A 14,663-nucleotide genomic window follows, 5' to 3' on the forward strand; every position below is an offset into this window, starting at 1 on the left:
GCTGTGGCATGAGACACAGGGTAGGTTTCCAACCATCCCGTGGTGGCTTCTACCATGGTTAGTACATAGCGCTTGCCTTGGCGGGTTTGAGGCAGCGTGATGTAATCAATCTGCCAGGCCTCCCCGTATTTGTACTTAGACCACCGCCCCCCATACCAGAGGGGCTTCACCCGTTTGGCCTGCTTAATGGCAGCGCATGTCTCACAGTCACGAATAACCTGAGAGATACTGTCCATGGTTAGATCCACCCCTCGGTCTCGTGCCCACTTATAGGTGGCATCTCTACCCTGGTGGCCTGAGGCATCATGGGCCCATCGTGCTAAGAATAACTCTCCCTTATGCTCCCAGTCGAGATCTATCTTCAACTCCCCTATCTTTGCAGCCTGATGTACTTGCTGGTTGTTTTGCTGCTCTTCATTAGCTCTACTTCTGGGGACATGGGCATCTACATGGCGAACCTTCACAGGTAACTTCTCTAACCGAGTAGCGATATCTTTCCACTCTTCCGCAGCCCAAATTGGTTTTCCTCTGCGCTGCCAGTTCACCTCTTTCCATCTCTTCAGCCATCCCCATAGAGCGTTGGCTACCATCCAAGAATCGGTATACAAATAGAGCCTTGGCCACTTCTCTCTCTCTGCAATACCTAGGGCCAGTTGAATAGCTTTGATTTCAGCAAATTGACTGGATTCACCTTCTCCTTCAGTAGCCTCTGTAACCCGTCGAGTGGGACTCCATACAGCTGCTTTCCACCTCCGTTTCATCCCTATGACGCGACAAGAACCATCGGTGAATAGAGCGTAACGTGTTTCTTCTGCTGGCAACTGATTGTATGGCGGAGCTTCCTCAACCCGGGTCACTGGCTCTTGTTCCTCATCCGCGACACTAAAGCTTTCACCTTCGGGCCAATTTGTAATTATTTCCGGGATCCCAGGGCGATTTAACTTCCCAATTCAAGCGCGCTGCGTAATGAGGGCAATCCACTTACTCCAAGTAGCACTGGTGGCATGGTGGGTAGAGGGAACCTTTCCTCTGAACATCCATCCCAGCACCGGTAGTCGGGGTGCCAGAAGAAGTTGTGCCTCTGTACCAATCACCTCTGAGGCAGCTTGGACTCCTTCATAGGCGGCCAAGATTTCTTTTTCTGTTGGAGTATAGTTATCTTCAGACCCCCTGTAGCTCCGACTCCAAAATCCCAATGGTCGGCCTCGGGTCTCGCCAGGCACCTTCTGCCAAAGGCTCCAGGACAGACCATGGCTCCCGACTGCAGAGTAGAGCACGTTCTTCACATCTGGTCCCGTCCTGACTGGACCAAGGGCTACAGCATGAGCGATCTCCTGCTTGATTTGGACGAAAGCTTGCTGCTGCTCAGGGCCCCAATGGAAGTCGTTCTTCTTGCGGGTAACCAGATAAAGGGGTCTCACAATCTGACTATACTCAGGGATGTGCATCCTCCAGAAACCTATAGCACCTAAGAAGGCTTGTGTTTCCTTCTTATCAGTTGGTGGGGACATAGCAGTGATTTTGTTAATAACATCCGCAGGAATCTGATGCCGTCCATCTTGCCACTTCACCCCCAAGAACTGAATTTCTCGGGCAGGTCCCTTGACTTTGCTCTTCTTAATGGCAAATCCGGCTTTCAGGAGAATATGAATGATCTTCTCTCCTTTCTCGAACACTTCTATTGCCGTGTTCCCCCAAACAATGATATCATCAATATATTGTAAATGTTCTGGAGCCTCACCCTCTTCTAGTGCAGCCTGGATCAGTCCATGACAGATGGTAGGACTGTGTTTCCACCCCTGGGGCAGTCGGTTCCAGGTATACTGCACTCCCCTCCATGTAAAAGCAAACTGAGGCCTGCATTCTGCTGCCAGAGGGATGGAGAAAAACGCGTTAGCTATATCGATGGTCGCGTACCACTTTGCTGCCTTGGACTCCAGCTCGTACTGCAGTTCCAGTATGTCCGGTACAGCCGCACTCAGTGGTGGAGTCACTTCATTCAAGGCACGATAGTCCACAGTCAATCTCCATTCTCCGTCAGATTTTCGCACGGGCCAGATAGGGCTGTTAAAGGGTGAGTGGGTTTTACTGACCACCCCTTGGCTCTCCAGCTCTCGGATCATCTTGTGGATGGGGATCACGGCATCTCGATTCGTCCGGTACTGCCTGCGGTGCACTGTTGAGGTGGCAATTGGTACTCATTGCTCCTCTACCTTCAAGAGTCCTACTGCAGATGGGTTCTCTGATAGTCCAGACAAGGTATTCAATTGTTTAATACCCTCTATCTCCACTGCAGCTATTCCAAAAGACCACCTGAATCCCTTAGGATCTTTGTAATAGCCATTCCGGAGGAAGTCTATGCCCAAAATACACGGAGCCTCTGGACCAGCCACAATCGGATGTTCCTGCCGCTCCTTCCCAGTCAAGCTCACCTCAGCTTCCAATAAAGTCAACTGTTGTGATCCCCCCGTCACTCCAGCAATGGAAACAGGTTCTGTCCCCACGTGTTCCGATGGCATTAAGGTACACTGTGATCCAGTGTCAACCAATGCTTCATAGTCTTGTGGCTCTGATGTGCCAGGCCATCTGATCCACACCTTCCAGAAAACCCGGTTCTCCCGTGCCTCTTCCTGGCTAGAGGCAGGGCCCCTCTAAGCCAGATTGTCCTTCTTTCCTTGGGCATATGCCTTAGAAGTTCCTTCAAGGGGATCAGACATGTCATCGTCATACTCAACATCTCGGCTACGAGCAACCGGAGCTGCCCTCTTTTTGGTGATACTTCCTCTTTTCTTCAAATCACGCACCCGTTGTGCCAAAGCAGCGGTGGGTTTTCCATCCCATCTCCTCATGTCTTCTCCAGACTCACGCAGAAAGACCCATAACTCAGCCCGTGGGGTGTACCTTCTCTCCCCATCAAAGGAGCGCCAGCGTTGGATACCAGGGCCTCTAATTTGCACAGCCGAGATTTGAATAAGGTCCTCCTTAATCTCTTCCCAGAGTTTCTTATGATTCTCCTCTATTTTGTCCTCTAGTTTCTGCAGTCGGGTTTCCACTGCTGCAATTCTGGCATGAGTTGGTCCATGCACAGCATCTGCATACGCTCGAAGCTTCTTCGCCATATCGAGCACAGTTTCATATGTATCATCCCGCTTCATTATTGCTAGGGCAGAAGCGTATTCAGGTGGCCCAAGTCGCACAAGTTTCCTCCAAATTACGGGTGTGCATGGTGCCAGGTCCGGATTCCTAGTTGTTATATCATCTGAGAAAATGAGCTCTGCCACTGCCATCTCTCTCAGGCGTTGGATCCCCTGTTCTATGGTCTTCCACTGTGTCTGCTGTATATAGAGATCATCTGCACATAAGTATCTTTGTGCTACACTATCCAGGACCCGTTCCCAGAGGCTGTGAAGGCTAGCCCTGCTCATCATACCTTGATCGATGACAGTATCATGTGACAGGGATCCCAAATGCCTCGCTTCAGTACAATCCAAAATCGTAACCTCCCCTGCAGCATCCCAAAGGCGGACTAACCAACTAATTATAGATTCGTCAGGTTGTCGTCTGCAATCCTTTCTTAGGCCTCTGAGGTCCTTCAGAGAAAAGGAGTCAGTATTAGCTCCAGAATCTGTGCCCCTTGATGTGGCCTCTGATTTTGGTGAGGGTCCTTCTCCTGCATCATCATCATCATCTTCCACCTTTCGATCGGTCTTGTCTTTACACTTTCCACCTCTTGTATTAGCTGCGACAGCCATAGGTTGAGGCCTATTGTCTGATTCAGCTGCTAGCCTGGAGCCTGGGATGTTAGCTGCAGCCTGGGTCACTGGGATAGTAACTAACTTATCTCCCTGTTCCCTCTCTGCTATCTGCTGCTCCACAGTATCTAGCAGAGTACGGTAAACAAACGCCAAGGCCCAGCTCACTGCAGTAAGCCTTTCCTCCTTAGTATTACCATGGCACTTCTCCCTCAAATATTTTGCCACCTCGACTGGGTTCTGAATTTGATCAGATGGAAAGTCCCAGTCTATAGGATCAGAAAATTCCTTGAAAGTCTGGCCCATATCCTCCCATTTCCCACTCCAGTCAAGATTTTTCCTGCTTTGTTTTACTCCTGAATCAGGAGTCTCTCTAACCCCTCTAGAAATCTCGGCTTTCATTTTATATACACTCCAGACATTATAGAAAAGGCTTAATAAATTAAATGCCAGAAAGATGGTTTCTTTTAAACTCAGGGGAAATTCAACATTTCCTAATAGAGATGTCAACAATTTGGAGGAGAAGAAGGAAGACAAAAGCTGAGAAGCCCCTTCCCCTTCTTCTCCCCAAACAAACCGAGTACACAGCCATGACAGCAATCCATACATTCCTGAAACAAGGTCTTTCATAAACCTCCGACAAATCAGCACACATACGACCAGCCCAATGACTATTCTGGTTAGTGCCCCCCGCTTACAAAGGCTACTTATTAGGGACAACACCAGAGCTATTTCTGGGTAAGGAAATAACCCTAGGGACCACAAAGGTATTAAAGCTTCAAAAACCCCGAGGGACCAGAAATACCGGCAAGCTTTCACCCCAAATGACATTATGAATTACCAATATGCCCACAAAACAACCAAAACCAAAATATTAGTGTTATAGGGTTTTTTTTCCACTGTCTTTGGCCTCCTTTTCCCGGCCAATGCACCAAAAGGATGTCCTGGTTTAGGACAAATTGGGGGAAATCTCCAAAAGGGAGTCCCCCCAAAAAACAAACCTCCAACCACCCCTCCCCCCAATACCGGGTTCGGGAAGGAATTTCTCGGAGGAGCAACGTGGAAAACAAAACCTATTTATTGACAAGTAACAAAAGAACACTCCCCAACACAAGAAAAGAAAAGAAACCGGGCAGTGTTGTGGAGGGCGCCGAGCTTCTCTCGCAGACTCCGGGGATCCCGGACGTCCCAGGTCAGGTCCGGAGCCGGTCCAGTATCTTCAGGGGAGGGTAAGAAAGAGAGGACGAAAGAAAAGAAAAAAAAACAGCGCAGAAAGCAGATAGCAGCAAAGGGAAAAAAAAGGCAGCTATCAGCTAGGGCTAAGGCAGAAGCAAGCAAGCAAGCGGCAAGCAAAGCAAGCCGGCCAGCCAGCCAGCAAGCAAGCGGCAAGTGAAGCCAAACAGCCGAAAGCGAAAGTGCCCCAGTCCCCCTCACTCCTCCCTCCCCGCCCCGCCGCGGCAAGACGGCCGGGGAGGGGGGGGGGGGGGAAGAGAGAGAGAGAGAGAGAAAAAGCACAGCTGCCAGACACAACACACGATACTGGGATAAAGGCTGTCACCCCACGACACTAGCTCCTTTACAGCATCAAATGTGCAGCTTCTAAGCGTCTTTTTACTATGGCAATTAATCTATAAAATGCATGGCCCAAAAGTGAGCCCGGGCAGTGTATCTACTGTTCCTTCTTCCTCTGGGAGCCAAGGTTCTTCTATAATTTGACTGTCCCTGTTCTAAATACAATTAAAACGCAAGGCAAAATAAACAAAAGCAGTAAATATCACATCCAATATTCTTATAACATATGTTACAAAAGTACAGGCTAGCCCACTAAGCATGTCCGAAAAGGGCTAATAACTCTTCCTAAACTCAGGCAAAACGATGATTGTTTAGTTTGATTAGCAAACATACCCATTCTTTTTGGCTGGTTAAAGCATGTTATTTCTGTTATACCAGCTGTTACAGCGCTAAGTAATACAATAAAAATAAGTTTTATTTTTCTTTTCCCTTTTTCTTTTCCTTCCTTTTCCTATCAACCTTTAGTTTTACTCCTGGCTGTTGTAGTCTAAACTCCTGTAATTCTTTTATACATTGATCTAAATGCTTTATCAGGATCTCCTTTAACGGGCCCTACGATAGAATGTTGTGTTAAGGGCACCAATCTCCGACACCTTGCGGAAGCTATGTAAGACCTACTGTGAGCTTTAATCCTTTTTATAGTATGTTTTATCTCCCACCGATAGTAAGCCAAAATCTTCTGTTCAGGAGATTCGCAAAGATCTAAAGCCGAAGCTGTATCCAGCCCCGTCTGCCTCATCAGGTCCTTTTGCTAGCTATCAAATATGTGCTTGTGCTGGCATGTGTTGCACCATAAGTGCCAGAGCAAAGATTGTTCCACCTAAAAGGTTTTACCACAACCCCTACATTACAGTGCTACTCAAGCGGCATAATACAGGCTATAACACTCAAGGCAGTTTTTCCCCACTGGTCCCCTTATGTAAAAAGGCGATAATGATTCAACAGTGTCAATCAATTCCTTAGCCGTTTGGCGGCATGTCACAGCCCTGTCGACCGCTTTCGAGTGTCCCTTCAGTTGTATCAGTAGTGGCCGCAGGATCAGGGGCAGCTTCTCCTCTTAGTCGCTTTTTGTCTTTGTCTGCCAGATTGTCCACCAGCCGTTGCATTGAAAGCAGGCTTGGTCCACTTCGCAGGTAGTTATACAGCTCCTGTAGGAGTAGAGACACAGGGATATCCCCTTCCCCAATATAAAACTCTGGCAGAACCTATCCACTCAGGTTACAACATTTAGAAGAGAAAAACCAGAACCTGCCAGGTCAGACGGTAGATATTGCCTCTGAATTGAAATATTTGCCAATTCATTCCCCAATTTAGTGACTGTTCCCCTTTTTCTTCTTAGGAGTTCATGCTCCGCCTGTTCCATAATCTTTCTCTTTGTTAAGTTAGAATCGATTCCTCCACAGGTACTTACCACTCTGCCTTTACTCGTCAACTCGCTTGCCTCGAGCTACGAGAGAGGTATAGTCTTCTCGGCAGCAGGGGTATTTCTTCAGGAGGGTCTAACCTATCACTGTTATGCTGTTTCAGAGAGAGAGAGCTCATTATCAAAGGGTACGAGGGATCGGATTACAGGGGCACCGTCTATGATTTTGCCAGGAACTTGACTCCCCCCTTTTTTTTTTGTGCCTGATTCCACCGTCTATCCTGACAAATTTTACATTTACACCCTCTACTGTGGGGTTAATGAAGTCTTCTTCCATGATTTAATTAATATCCAATCACCCGGTTTAAATGTGATAGTCCGTTTTTCAGGTTTCTTTGCAAGTCTTTTGATTCTGCTGGCATGAAATTCACCTTCTTTCTGTGGTGGTCTTTGGGCTATCATGCTCTTTTCCGCAGTTCTTCCCTATATCGCATTAGGGTGGTCAAGTATGTGTTAATCTGCTGGTCCCTGAGGCTGGGGTGGTCTTGGGGTGTATTCCGTACAGCATTTCGAAGGGGGAAACCCCCACATCAGCCCTAGGCTGGGTTCTAATATTTAATAGTACCAATGGTAAACATTTGATTCATGACGACTTTGTTTCTATCATAAATTTAGTGAGTTGTTTCTTTATTTCCCCATTCATCCTCTCAACTCTTCCTGAGCTTTGAGGGTGCCAGGGAATGTGATGGTCCCATTGTATCCCATTATTTTCATTATTTCCTGAATCACTTTAGACACAAAATGTGGTCCTCTATCAGAGTCAATTACTTCCGTGACCCCATATCTTGGTATAATATTTTCAAACAAAATTTTAACTCCACAAACCAGGTCTAGCAGGTATCGATGTCTCCCTACTTTAGCCAGTTTAGTAAAATCAATCTAAATGTGTGAAAATAGCCGGTAAGCTAGAGGTCTGCCCCCTCCCCCCCCAAAGGGACATTCTAGGAAATGGGCTTTGTTCTCCTTTAAGCAGGTTACACATCCTCTGATAACCTGTTTTGTTATTTTATATACCCCTATTATTCTTAAAATTTATTTTCTACCTATTTTCCAAAAAGTTTCTCTAATTATAGAACGATTTCCGTCCTTTAACACCCTTTATAAATTTTAGTCAGAAATCTTTTCCTGGTAGACTTACCACCGCTCCCGGCAAACCTCAAAGGCATACAAAAGGATTATTCACTCTTTGCATACCACTTAACAAAATAAGAATAAGGCACAAAAACATTTTTGTCATGCTCAAAAATAATTATGAGCGATTTTTTACAATAAACCAAAAGAATAACATATGTACAAATTTCATCAGTATTAACTACCCGCTAAGCCTGTTCTCCATTCTCAAACAATTGGTATATGTTTTGAACAGGGCTAGGCTCCAATGGGAATTTCTCTGATGTTCATGTTAACATTTTACACACAAATTATAGCATAAGCATTTAGCATAAATTTATCTAACGTCACTTAAACCTAATAACACTTAAAACACTTAAAATATTTGAGCTTAACAGAACTTAACATCACTAAAACTTATCTTTACTTAAACTTAACAGAAATTAAACTCAACAGAATTTTAACTTAGTAGAACTTAGTTTAGCAGACCTTACCTTTAACAAAACTTTAACAGAACTTAAACTTAACAGATTTTCAAATCAACAGAACTTACATGTAAAATCACTTAAATTTAACAGAACTTAACTTTAACAAAACTCAACCGACTTTAAATGCTACATGACTTAAACTTAAGAACACTTTAACTTAACAGGAATGAGACTTTAAGCACTTAACTTTAACAGTATTTAACCCTTAATGACACTTAATAGACAATTTAACTTTCCACCAACGGAGTTACCTGGGCTTCTGATGTACTTTGACAAACAAAACACACATATCAAACACTCACATACTTAGTTTGGCCAAACTACATAAAACATACATTCCTTACTATATAACCTTTTACCCCAAATTATTTGCTTTTATCACTTCAAATTGTAATCCTAAAAAGCAGATTTATGTACTATGGTAGACAAAATGCAAAAAATCTAAAAGCATATTTTTGTCCTTTGTATGAGCCCTCTCTGAAAGGCTCTAACACATTTTGGTTCGCAGCATCCTACTGAGCAATGAAATGTTTGAGTTCTTCAACGCATCGCTCACCTTTTTCATGCAAGTTCTGCCTCAGGGCGAACTGAATGGGCTTCTCTAATGATGGATCTTTTTCTACTAACATCTTAACTACCATGCTAAAGGTTTCACAGTCTTGTCTGTAGGCCTGTTCAATTTCCCTTGTTTTAGTTGTAATTGTTTTTAACTGATCTAGAGGCTTCCTGTCCTTATATAATTCTGTACTGTCTGTTAGTTTTGCCTCTATCATTTTTGTTTCGCTGTGGAGGCCAGATTCATTGACCGTACTCTGCAGTTGAGTCAATAATTTCTGATCAACTGGAGCATTTGTGGCATCGACATTTCCCTGATTATTAGTTGTATTTACTACAGGGAAAGTTTGTATCTCACTCATAGTATTCAGGAAGTCATAATCCTGATGATCTATTGCCTCCCTTGCAATTGCTTGCCAATTTACCCACGAAACCCTATTTTCAGACCCTCCATCTTCATCCTGCATCCATTCCTTTTTCTCATCCTCCTTCCTCTTACGGCATTCTCTCCTAAAATGTCCTTTATTCCCACAATAAAAACAAACAATCTTCTCCCTTCTTTCAGTCCTCGGAACTCCAGCTCCTTCCCTTTTCCCTCCTTGCAACATTCGTCCCTTTTCATCTTGTATACACCTTCTGAGCTTCCCTTAGGAGCTCATCCAATCCTCTGTCCTCCCAGTGATCCAGTTTTTCAAGTTTCTTTTTGATATCCTCCCATGATTTAGCCACAAAATGCATCTTTAGAAGAGATTGTTCTGCTGGACTATCTGGGTCCAGTCCTGAATACATCTGTATGTTTCGCCTAAGTCTTTTTAACCAGTGTGTAGGTGTTTCATCTTTTCTCTGTCTGTTATTGATTACTTTGTAAATATTTTATCCCTTAAGGGGAACTGATATAAACCCAATTCCAGCTTGAGCACCCCCATCGGCATTTCCCTCAGGGGATAGAGGTTGAGCCTTTTGGTTTTACTTCGAGTCAGTGGTCCCCTTTGCTCACTAGGTGGCTCCCTTTGCTCGGGAGTCTCTGGGCCGTCAGGATAACCATCTGGGAAGGGGATCTTCATCCTGTCTCTCTGTTTGAACAGGGGGTGCATTTGGAGGGGTATATGGTGGTGGGATTAAGACAACTTCCTCCTTTTTCTTATTTTTCTTTTTATAATTTACGCCGCCACCCCTCTCCCTTAGAGGGTATATTTGTATTAAATTACTTGGTCTTTCAACCCAAACCCCTGCATAATCGGTTTCTTTCTTATTAAGATGAGGCTTTGAATTCACCCATATATTTAAATCCTGTCGGACCCAGTCCTCTTCCGATCCGAATATGGGCCAATATACCCCCGGGGATATTTCCTTCCCACCCCAGACTTCTACACAATAGTGAATCATCCTGGTCTTATCTTTACCCTTCGTGCCAGGGTAACGTTCCCTATTATCTAACATGAATCCCAGCGGCCTGTCTCTAGGCACTGGGGGAAATTTACCAAGTTTATCAGATACAGACGGCTTACTTCTTGCCTGTCCCATCCTCTGGAGTACGCCCGCCCCGTCTTATGGAGTACACTCACACAACAAATCTGCTTTCACTTCCCCTGGTTCGTGGCCCACGTTCTTGCGAACAGTAGGAAACGCACTACTGAGGGGAATCCGAGGGGAATCCGAGCTGCCGGTTCCCCTCTCACTCGCAACACTCCAGGTTACCCAACCCAGACTGAACGGCTACCGCACGATACTCACGTGTCCTGTGTCCTGCGTCTTCGTCCGGACCTTTGTGCACAAAGTTTACAGGGTCGACCGGTTCGCTTTGCTTAATGCCTTAAATTTAGGTTCGTCGGTAGGGTAGAAGCGAAAAGTTGGACCCGAGGCCACCAGAGGTGGGGCGCCTCCTCGGTAAAATCCGCCCTCCACAGTTATCCTAGCCGAGTCATGGCACCAAATTTGTTATAAATTGAGGTGACAATTTGCCAAGTAAAATCAATTGAGAATTTATTGATTACAGCGGGCAAAGCAATAAGCAAATCAGCGCTGGGCGACAGGGGAGTCTCCGCTCCGCCACTGCCGTACTCTTCTGATATTTCGTGGAGTTCTTATACAGTCTTGCTTCCGGGTTGATATGTAGTACTCTGCGTTTTCTTCTTTTGTGTCTAGGTGGTCATAGTCCACCTCCCGGAGGTCTGAAGATGAAGGCCGGTATTTTCCTTATTTGATAGGTTTATCTGATTCCTGGAATTTTAGGCTCAATCTGCTGAGTTCCTGGAATCTTAGGTTTACTGAGCGGATAAGCTAATACCGTGTTATCAATCATAGCAAGCCCATCACCCATATTAACAGTTTACTAGGCAGATAAACAAATGTTTGTGAAACCCATTGTTTTTGTTTTCGTCTTCCTTATCTTTTAAGTCTGGAAATTTACTAAGCAAACAACTAGAGGTGGTGCAACAGTCTTACTGGAATAACTTTGTCAGCTTTGATGAACAAACTTAGAGTTTTAACCCATTACAATGGGCATTAATGAAGCCCCCCAAGAGCTCCCCCTGGGAGCGAGAGGCTCCCCCCAGATCAGACTGCTCCCCCACTGCTGCCGCTCTACAGGCTGCTTTGCAGAGTGCCTCCCATGCAAGTGGCTTCTCGGCTGCCAGTTCCCCTCACAACAGCTCCCTCGCCAGCTGCCCCCCGTGCAGCTGCTCTGCCAGTGGCAGCCCCCTCAGCCTCAGTTGGCTGCCTGGGCACAGTTGCCTCCTTTGATCCTATGGATCCCCTGCCCCCTCTGGGGCTCCCGGCCAAACCACCAGCTCTTGACATACTGGCTGGCCTCGAGATTTGTTAGCCTTTGATATCTACCCTGGCTCGGCCTACCATCCTGAACCCAGAACCATGAATCATGGCTCATGGTGGATTCATAGTGATATAGGGAACTTATAACTAAGCTTATGAGACAATAGTTTGCTATGTAATCAAGTGTATTAAGAACAGATAATCCTTTGCTATGTAACAACAGGATTTTGCCTATAGTTTAAGACTGATAAAGCAGGAACTAGTGCTCTAAAAGCCAGTAAAAACTGGATCTTTAATTTGGACTGTGGCCAGAGGCCTTGAAGAGACAGACACCAAGAGAGCCTGCACAAGGACAAGGTTCATCCAGAGGACACCATGGGGATGACTACTTACTTCATCCAGTGACCCCTGCCTGAGACCATCAGAAGACAGTGTGCAAGCGCAGAACAATGAAAGGCTTGTGAAAAACGCCAATCACTTGTTTTTAAAATTTTAAAAGTTTAATAGTAATAAAATTGTTAAAAAGAATAATAACACAATTAGAGTAATAACAATTTGGACAAATTGAATTAGGACAATGTGAGACAATAAAAGCAAAGATTTACGGATGTCCGGGTACCTTTTTCTGGGCATCACGAGCCCAAAAAAGGACACCCGTTAACAAAGGATTAACCCTTAAGAACAATAGCCCGTTGCATATTCATACACTTCATACATGATGCATAAATTCCATTCAAACACAGGATTCCATCTGGTCATTGTCAACTTCTTGCTTCTGATCCTAATAGCGCCTTCGAGGCGGGAAGAAGTTTGTGTCCTGGGGTGACGTTATGATGCTTGTATCCCCATTCATCTGTTCTGTGCCTTTAAGACCGGCTCTGAAGAGTGGAAGTTTTGTTTGGGTTTCTCTTATCAGAGACACAGAGACGAGCAGTACATAGGGTTGTTGAGCAGTACATAGGGCTGTTTTTCACTTCTTGCTTTCAGCTTGCTGCTTTGCTTGCTCCCTTTTCTGCTCTTGCTTCTGCTCTGCTTTGGCCTCTGCTTATTAGCTAGTTCTAGCTAAACAGTCCACATTCCTTCCTGGACTGTTTCTCCTCTCCTGTGTCTGTGACCATCTGGAACCTGCTCCGGACTGGGACCCGGGAACACCGTTCGGCTGCAGCAGCTGCCCTGTGGGATCTCAGCCTCTCAGAACTGGGGTGCAGGGTGAACGAGACCACCCCTGGGGGGCTCGGGAGTCCTGGAATGTTGCCAGAAATGTCTGGTGGCTGGACTTTGATCCCACAGGGGAGATGACATCAGTATGAGGATAGGAGGATTTCACTGGGGTGAATGGTGAAGGGATAAGTTAATTGGAGTGTGAGATAAAGAGTTTAAGATTTCTGTACAGGGGGGTCTAGAGAAGTAAGATGGAGGAATTGGGGCGTGCCCTTCTCCTTCTTCTTCTTCCTCTAGGCCTCCATCTTCTGTGGTGATGTTGGCACTCCGGGATTGGACCTTACTAGGGGAACACTGGTTAATAAGGGTAGAGGGTATTGGAGAAAAATGATAAATATTGTATACGTAACTCCGGGTATAAAGATAGGTGGCCGCCCCAGGGGCTCTCAGTGTGTGCCCATGGCTGACTGCTGAGCAGAACTCTGTCAGGCCAAGAGAAAATCTTTTAGATAAGCATTTAATAAACACCGAGACCGAGAAAAAAAAACTGAAGTTTCCTCTCGTCCTTTCGAACCCGGGGGCCCAAGGCCATCTTTGGGCTTTTTCCAGACCATCTAAACAGCCCCAAAATCCGACACTGCCCCAGTGCCGGAGGGACTGAGAACAGAGCAACCACCCCCGAAAGAGACTTTCTGATTTTGTCATCTTTCTCAGAGCGGTGTCATCGGGTATTGTTCATTTTGTGTGCTGGGGGGTGCTGTGCCTGAAATAAACAGGTTCTTTCCACCTCTCTCCAAGGAATTTTTTCCCGAACTGGTTGGGGGGAGAGGCTGTGTGGGTTTTGCTTTCTGGAGGGGCCCTCCTTTGCAGATTCTTTAACAAATTTGCCCTAAACCAGTACACTTCTTATGAGAAGGCAATAAATTCCCTTTCTCTGAAAGATTTAGGTGTACTGTGGCAGCTATCTCGCTGCAAGCCCTTTCTGTTAAACAAAGCATCTAACATAGCATAGGTTCTATTTTAGCATTTTTTTATAACCTAAAACTATATTTAACACAGTACTTAAGAGAATTAATACAGCATTACTTTCTAACACAACACATATAATATTCATTTTAATATTTGCGAAAAGCCAATCATAAAATACATACATTTTTCACAGGCTGATTAAAATATGAAGCGAGAGTAGGCAAGGATAGGTCATGAATATGTATAGGCAATGTTGAAACTTTCGTAAATATGTATTGTAGCAGGCACAGGGCCTGCAATGTCTCCATGGCGTTCAGCAGCCTAAGATAAGAAATGCCTAGTCATGATGACTGGATCTAAGAAGCCCCTCTTCTGCCTTTGGACCCTTGCTTATCTCTCTGTAAGACGATAGGTCACTTTTGCCTCAACCCTTACTATTGGACAATTTCTACAACTCCTGTACCCTATATAAAGCCCTACTTTTGCCCAGCTCAGCAGAAGGGCTGTCCCTGAGAACCTTTGCAGAAGACATCAATAAAGACATCTCTGTGGAACCTCACACAGCCTTCTACTCTCTCTCCTGGCATCTGCTAAAGGCACTTAGCAAGCTAAAGAACTGAAATCACAAACGAGCTGATAATCACAAAGAGTTGAACTGCTTGCTAAGATTGCCTGCAGCTCTGGAGCCTGCCTGAGGGGCCCGGACAGGTTGTGCTTAATTGGACTTCTCTGTCTTGGACACCCACAGCAGCTGGGGTCAGGGACACCCTGAAACGCCAGAGTTGCCTCAGGCCCTGTGGCTGCTACAGGTCGCCTCTGAGTCTCCTTTTCTCCAGGCTAAACAACCTCAGCTCCCTCAAT

Source organism: Melozone crissalis, unplaced genomic scaffold (genome assembly GCF_028551555.1).
Source record: "Melozone crissalis strain CALT ecotype California unplaced genomic scaffold, PUWL_Pcris_2 ptg000074l_1, whole genome shotgun sequence".
NCBI classification, from domain to species: Eukaryota; Metazoa; Chordata; class Aves; order Passeriformes; family Passerellidae; genus Melozone; species Melozone crissalis.